Raw genomic sequence first — 6,857 nt, 5'->3', positions numbered from 1 at the left:
ATGAGTGAACTATAAGCTGAGCCATAACCCATACTGTTATTGCAGGAAACATCCTCATTGCCTAATATGACAGGTGACTCTGTCGGTCTCGACCACCTGACATGGATCCAGCCAAAGACATGTACAGAATATGGCTTGGGCAACATGATCTCACAAACTCACTGCTATACTTGACAATTGTCCACAAGACACAAATGCCAAACTGCGAGACTACAGTCAAACCTCCAGCTGGTCTCTGGTTATGACTATGAGTGAAAGGCTACAGTCAAACCTCCAGCTGGTCTCTGGTTATGACTACGAGTGAAAGGCTACAGTCAAACCTCCAGCTGGTCTCTGGTTATGACTACGAGTGAAAGGCTACAGTCAAACCTCCAGCTGGTCTCTGGTTATGACTACGAGTGAAAGGCTACAGTCAAACCTCCAGCTGGTCTCTGGTTATGACTACGAGTGAAAGGCTACAGTCAAACCTCCAGCTGGTCTCTGGTTATGACTACGAGTGAAAGGCTACAGTCAAACCTCCAGCTGGTCTCTGGTTATGACTACGAGTGAAAGGCTACAGTCAAACCTCCAGCTGGTCTCTGGTTATGACTATGAGTGATAGTAGCTTCCTCATAGTTTCACCTGATGTGATTCCAATGTGACGTGATTCCAATGTGACATGATTCCAACCTGACGTGATTCCAACCTGACATGATTCCAATCTGACTTGTATCCAACTTGACATGATGCCAACCTGACGTGATTCCAATCTGACGTGATTCCAACCTGACGTGATTCCAACCTGACGTGATTCCAACCTGACGTGATTCCAACCTGACGTGATTCCAATCTGACGTGATTCCAACCTGACGTGATGCCAACCTGACGTGATTCCAACCTGACGTAATTCCAATCTGACGTGATTCCAACCTGACGTGATGCCAACCTGACGTGATTCCAACCTGACGTAATTCCAACCTGATGTGATTCCAACCTGACGTGATTCCAATCTGACGTGATTCCAACCTGACGTGATTCCAACCGGATGTGATTCCAACCTGATGTGATTCCAACCTGATGTGATTCCAACCTGACGTGATTCCAATCTGACGTGATTCCAACCTGACATGATTCCAACCTGACGTGATTCCAAAGTCAAACTTCGCCATTTTTCAGCCAACTTGTTCATGTTGAGTCGGCAAATCATACACAATTTACTGCATACTGTAAGTTAATTGGTGCCTATGGAATGTAAAGGCCTCTGTGTTGTCTACAAACTTGATGATTGAGTTGGAGGTGTGCGTGGCCACGCAGTCATGGGTGAACAGGGAGTACAGGAGGGGGCTGAGCACGCGCCCTTGTGGGGCCTCAGTGTTGAGGATCAGCGAAGTGAAGGTGTTGTTTCCTACCTTCACCACCTGGTGGCGGCCCATCAGGAAGTCCAGGACCCAGTTGTACAGGGTGGGGTTTGGAGCTAGGGCCTCCAGCTTAATGATTTGCTTAATGATGAGCTTGGAGGGTACAATGGTGTTGAATTCTGAGCTATAGTCAATGAACAGCGTTCTTACATAGGTATTCCTCTTGTCCAGATGGGATAGGGCAGTGTGCACTGCGATGGCGATTGCATCGTCTGTAAATCTATAGGGGCAGTAAGCAAATTGAATTGGGTCTAGGGTGTCAGGTAAGGAAGAGGTGATATGATCCTTGAGTAGTCTCTCAAAGCACTTAATGATGACAGAAGTGAGTGCTACGGGGTGATAGTCATTTAGTTCAGTTACCTTTGATTTTCTTGGGTACAGGAACAATGGTGGCCATCTTGAAGCATGTGGGGACAGCAGACTGGGATAGAGAGAGATTGAATATGTCCGTAAACATTCCAGCCAGCTGGTCTGCGTATGCTCTGAGGATGCGGCTAGGGATGTCGTCTGGGCCGGTAGCATTGCGAGGGTTAACATGCTTAAATGTCTTACTCATGTTGGCCACTGAGAAGGAGAGCCCACAGTCCTTGGTAGCGGGCCACATCGGGGGCACTGTGTTATCCTCAAAGCGGGCGAAGAAGATGTATAGCTTGTCCGGAAGCAAGAAGTCGGTGTCCGCAACGTGGCTGGCTTTCCCTTTGTAGTCCGTGATTGTCTGTAGACCCTGCCACATACGTCTCATGTCTGGACCGTTGTATTGCGACTCCACTTTGTCTCTATACTGACGTTTTGCCAGTTTGATTGCCTTGCGGAGGGAATAACTGCACTGTTCGTATTCGGCCATATTCCCAGTCACGTTGCCATGATTAATTGCGGTGGTTTGCACTTTCAGTATTGCGAATGCTGCCATCTGTCCACGGATTGTGGTTAGGGTAGGTTTTAATAGTCACAGTGGGTACAACATCTCCTATACACTTCCTGATAAACTCAGTCACCATGTTGGTGTATGCGTCTATGTTATTTTTGGAGGCTACCCGAGAATCCTTAGCACGGATACTTCCTGTTTGATTTTTGAGTCCGCGGGATCAAACGGTCTTGAAGTGTGGATTCCGATTGGTCAGACAAGTGTTGAATGGTCCTTAGCACGGATTCTTCCTGTTTGAGTTTTTGCTTATAGGAGGGGAGGAGCAAAATGGAGTCGTGATCAGATTTTCCGCAGGGAGGGTCGGGGAGGGCCTTGTAGGCATCCCGGAAGTTAGAGTAGCAGTGGCCGAGTGTTTTAGCAGCGTGAGTACTACAGTCAATGTGTTGATAGAATGTCGGTAGCATTTTCCTCAAATTTGCTGTGTTTAAATCCCCAGCTACAATGAATGCATCCTCAGAATATGTGGTTTCCAGTTTGCATAAAGTCGAGTGAAGTTCTTTGAGGGCCGTCATGGTATTGGCTTGAGGGGGAATATACACAGCTGTGACTATAACCGAAGAGAATTCTCTTGGGAGATAATACAGTCGGCATTTGATTGTGAGGTATTCTAAGTTGGTGAACAAAAGGACTTGAGTTCCTATATGTTATCACAATCACACCATGAGTAGTTAATCATGAAACATACACCCTTGACCTTCTTCTTCCCGAAGAGATATTTATTCCTGCCTGCACGATGGACTGAGAACCCGACTGGCTGTATGGACTCAGACAGAATATCCAGAGAGAGCCATGTTTCCGTGAAACAGAGTACGTTACAATCCCTGATGTCTCTCTGGAAGGAAATCTTCTCCCTGAGCTCGTTAACTTTATTATCCAGAGACTGAACATTAGCGAGGAATATACTCGGAAGCGGTGGGTGGTGTGAGCGCCTCTTGAGTTGGACTAGAAGTCCACTCCGAATACCTCTTCTTCGTCTGTATTGTTTTGGATCAGCATCTGGAATCAGTTCAGTTCAAAGGATCCGACTCGGGAAAGTCTTAATGCTGGTCTTAATGCTGGTAATGCTGGTGAGTTACTGCCGCTCTGATATCCAAAAGTTCATCCTGGCTGTATGTAATAAAAAACAAAATTCTGGACTAGTAATGTAAGAAATAACACATAAAAATAAAAAATACTGCAAGGTTGCCTAGGGGCTAGAAGCATGGCTGCCCTTTCTATCAGCAACATTTTTATGTGTTGTGACAAGGTAGGGGTGGTATACAGAAGATAGCCCATATTATGGCAAGAACAGCTCAAATAAGCAAAGAGAAACGACAATCCATCATTACTTTAAGACATGAAGGTCAGACAATTCGGAAAATTTCAAGAACTTTTAACATTTCTTCAAGTGCAGTTGCAAAAACCATCAAGCTCTATGATGAAACTGGCCCTCATGAGGACCGCCACAGGAAAGGAAGAGACAGAGTTACTTCTGCTTCAGAGAATAAGTTCATTAGAGTTACCAAATAAATGCTTCACAGAGTTCAAGTAACAGAAACATCTCAACATCAACTGTTCAGAGGAGACTGCGTGAATCAGGCCTTCATGGTCAAATTGCTGCAAAGAAACCACTACTAAAGGACACCAATAAGAAGAAAAGACTTGCTTGGGCCAAGAAACACGAGCAATGGACATTCGACTGGTGGAAATCTGTCCTTTGCTCTGATGAGTCCAAATTGGAGATTTTTGGTTCCAACCGCCGTGTCTTTGTGAGACGCAGAGTAGGTGAACGGATTTGTGGTTTCCACCGTGAAGCATGGAGGAGGAGGTGTGATGGTGTGGGGGTGCTTTGCTGGTGACACTGTCTGTGATTTATTTAGAATTCAAGGCACACTTAACCAGCATGGCTACCACAGAATTCTGCAGCAATACGTCATCACATCTGGTTTGAGCTTAGTGTATCTTTTCTGTTTTTCAACAGGACACTGACCCAAAACACACCTCCAGGCTGTGTAAGGGCTATTTGACTAAGAAGGAGAGTGATGTTTGGGATGAGTTGGACCAAAGAGGGAACGAAAGCAGCCATCAAGTGCTCAGCATATGTGGAAACTCCTTCAAGACTGTTGGAAAAGCATTCCTCATGAAGCTGGTTGAGAGAATGCCAAGAGTGTTCAAAGCTGTCATCAAAGCAAAGGGTGGCTACTTTGAACAATGTACAATGTGATTTGTTTAACACTTTTTTGGTTACTACATGATTCCATATGTGTTATTTCATAGTTTTGATGTCTTCACTATTATTCTACAATGTAGAAAATAGTAAAAATAAAGAAAAACCCTTGAATGAGTAGGTGTGTCCAGACTTTTGATTGGTACTGTATGTAAATGAGATTTTTCTGTATTTTGAACACATTTTCAAAAATATTTGATAATGTTAAATTCAGACTGTAACACAACAAAATGTGGAATAAGTCACAGGGTATGAATACTTTCTGAAGACACTGTATGTTAGTATACAGTAAGTCCTCTATAGTCTTGTCTATGCTGTCTTTATCTGGTGTGTCAGGTTAGTCACCAGAGTCACAACTTACCCACATTTTTAGAAAGGAAATAATGAGATTGAAAATTCTAACATCCTGACAATTAATTGACCATGTTTTACAGGAATCTTCATCAGGAATCTTCAAATCGGAGGGAAAATATGTATCAAGAAAAAATACTACACATTACCAAACATAACAGTACAGAAAAATGAATCCAGTGAGAAACCTTTACTGTGTGATAACTTATTCCATGATGACATTTTAACCTTTGACCTTTCTGTATCACACAAGAGTTAGTTCATAGTATTCACTAGATAATCTTCTATCTCTGCAGTACAATGGTACAGTACTAGAGTCACATCACAACAAGACATGTAAGCCAACACACCCATGCAGCAGGATTCATTCATCTATCTTTAAAGGTCTTAGTCTTGATAAATGACCCACTTTGACCTTCCAGTATTCTCATGAGTGTTTACAGAGCAGAGTTTACAGAGCACTGAGTCCGCAGACCACCCTGTCAGGCCTGAGATCGCTACTAGACAGTTTTGGGCCATGCATAGATTATTTTATTTGTAGTGTATGCTTATATTTGCATGGTAACAAAAGTAGTAACAAATATCAGTATACTCTAACAATAATGGTAATGAGTATTTATATATATCTTTTTTTGCCTTTCATTTACCTGGAGGAAACTGTGGCTGTCTCTCATTAAACGCTCGAAAAGCAGTGAACTCAAACAAACCCTGACACTCGCCCGGGTGCACAAGGGAATCAGGAAGTTGACCACTTATCTCAATTATCCCAATCAGAAATAGAGAAAGACGAGTAGAAGAGAGAAAAGCAGAGCAAAGGAAAACAAAGGTCTGGCCGGCAAGCCTCAGGCCCACAGCGGCAGACCGACACTAGCCTGGACACAAACACAACACAACCTCATTTGTGGTGGAACTCATTCTGCTGTGAGAGTTTATTTGCTCTTGGCCTTGTTTGACAGGCGGCTCCGCCAGGGGTCACGACCCTGGAAATGAATCAGCTGACCCCCTCCTCTGAGGACGCTGTAGGAAGTGACTAATTCTGAGATTTATTTTAGAGATAATGTTTGCATCTCAAAGGGCACCCTGTTCCCTTTATAGTGCACTATCGTTTGACCAGGGCCCATAAGTAGTGCACTATATAGGGAATAGGGTGCCTTTTGATACGTACCCTTTCTACCCATCTAAGTGTTACTTGTCCGTACGCCTTATTGCTTCCTAACCAGAATCAATTATGGGCCGGCCTAATTACTGGAACAAGGAATGATCCCCCATGCAATCATTCTGACTGCTCACAAGCTTTGTCGCTCTGAATTTGGAGCAGTCTCATTTTTAACGTATTAATTTATGGACCTTTGTCAAGTTCACGTTTGGGTGTTATATTACTCTATGAACTTATCGACCTTTATTTTGTTATCACAGCCAACACTGGACATTTATTTTATTTGGAAGGTCAGTTTAGCTGGCGGCCAGACACCATGGCTAACGTGAACATTGAGCACTGAAGTTAAGGGGAGGGTGGCGTGATGTGGTGTGTGCGTGTGCGTGTGCGTGCGCGTGCGCGTGCACGTCTGTGTGTGTGTGTGTGTGTGTGTGTGTGTGTGTGTGTGTGTGTGTGGGTGTGTGTGTGTGTGTGTGTGTGTGTGTGTGTGTGTGTGTGTGTGTGTGTGTGTGTGTGTGAGGCGAACCAAACATCAGCCATGTTGAAGGAAGGGTATGAGGTGATTCTGTGACTCCTGTCTGAGAGGAAGCTGTGTCACCAGTTTAAAAGGCTCACTGGGACCCATCGCAGCGTGCTCACAGTATAGACAACACAGTGCACCATACAAACACAGAGTTGGATGGTGGTTGGTCCCAGAACTACTTTTTGGGCTGTCCTTCCCAAAATATCCATTGTCTGTTGTCAGGGCGATAGAAACTAGGAAGGAACATTCAGAAAGCATTCGTCCCATTTGATGACAAATAGGGTGGAAGGACCTCATTA

The sequence above is a fragment of the Salmo trutta genome, unplaced genomic scaffold (assembly GCF_901001165.1).
Source record: "Salmo trutta unplaced genomic scaffold, fSalTru1.1, whole genome shotgun sequence".
Lineage (NCBI taxonomy): Eukaryota > Metazoa > Chordata > Actinopteri > Salmoniformes > Salmonidae > Salmo > Salmo trutta.
This window is presented reverse-complemented; position numbering follows the sequence as displayed.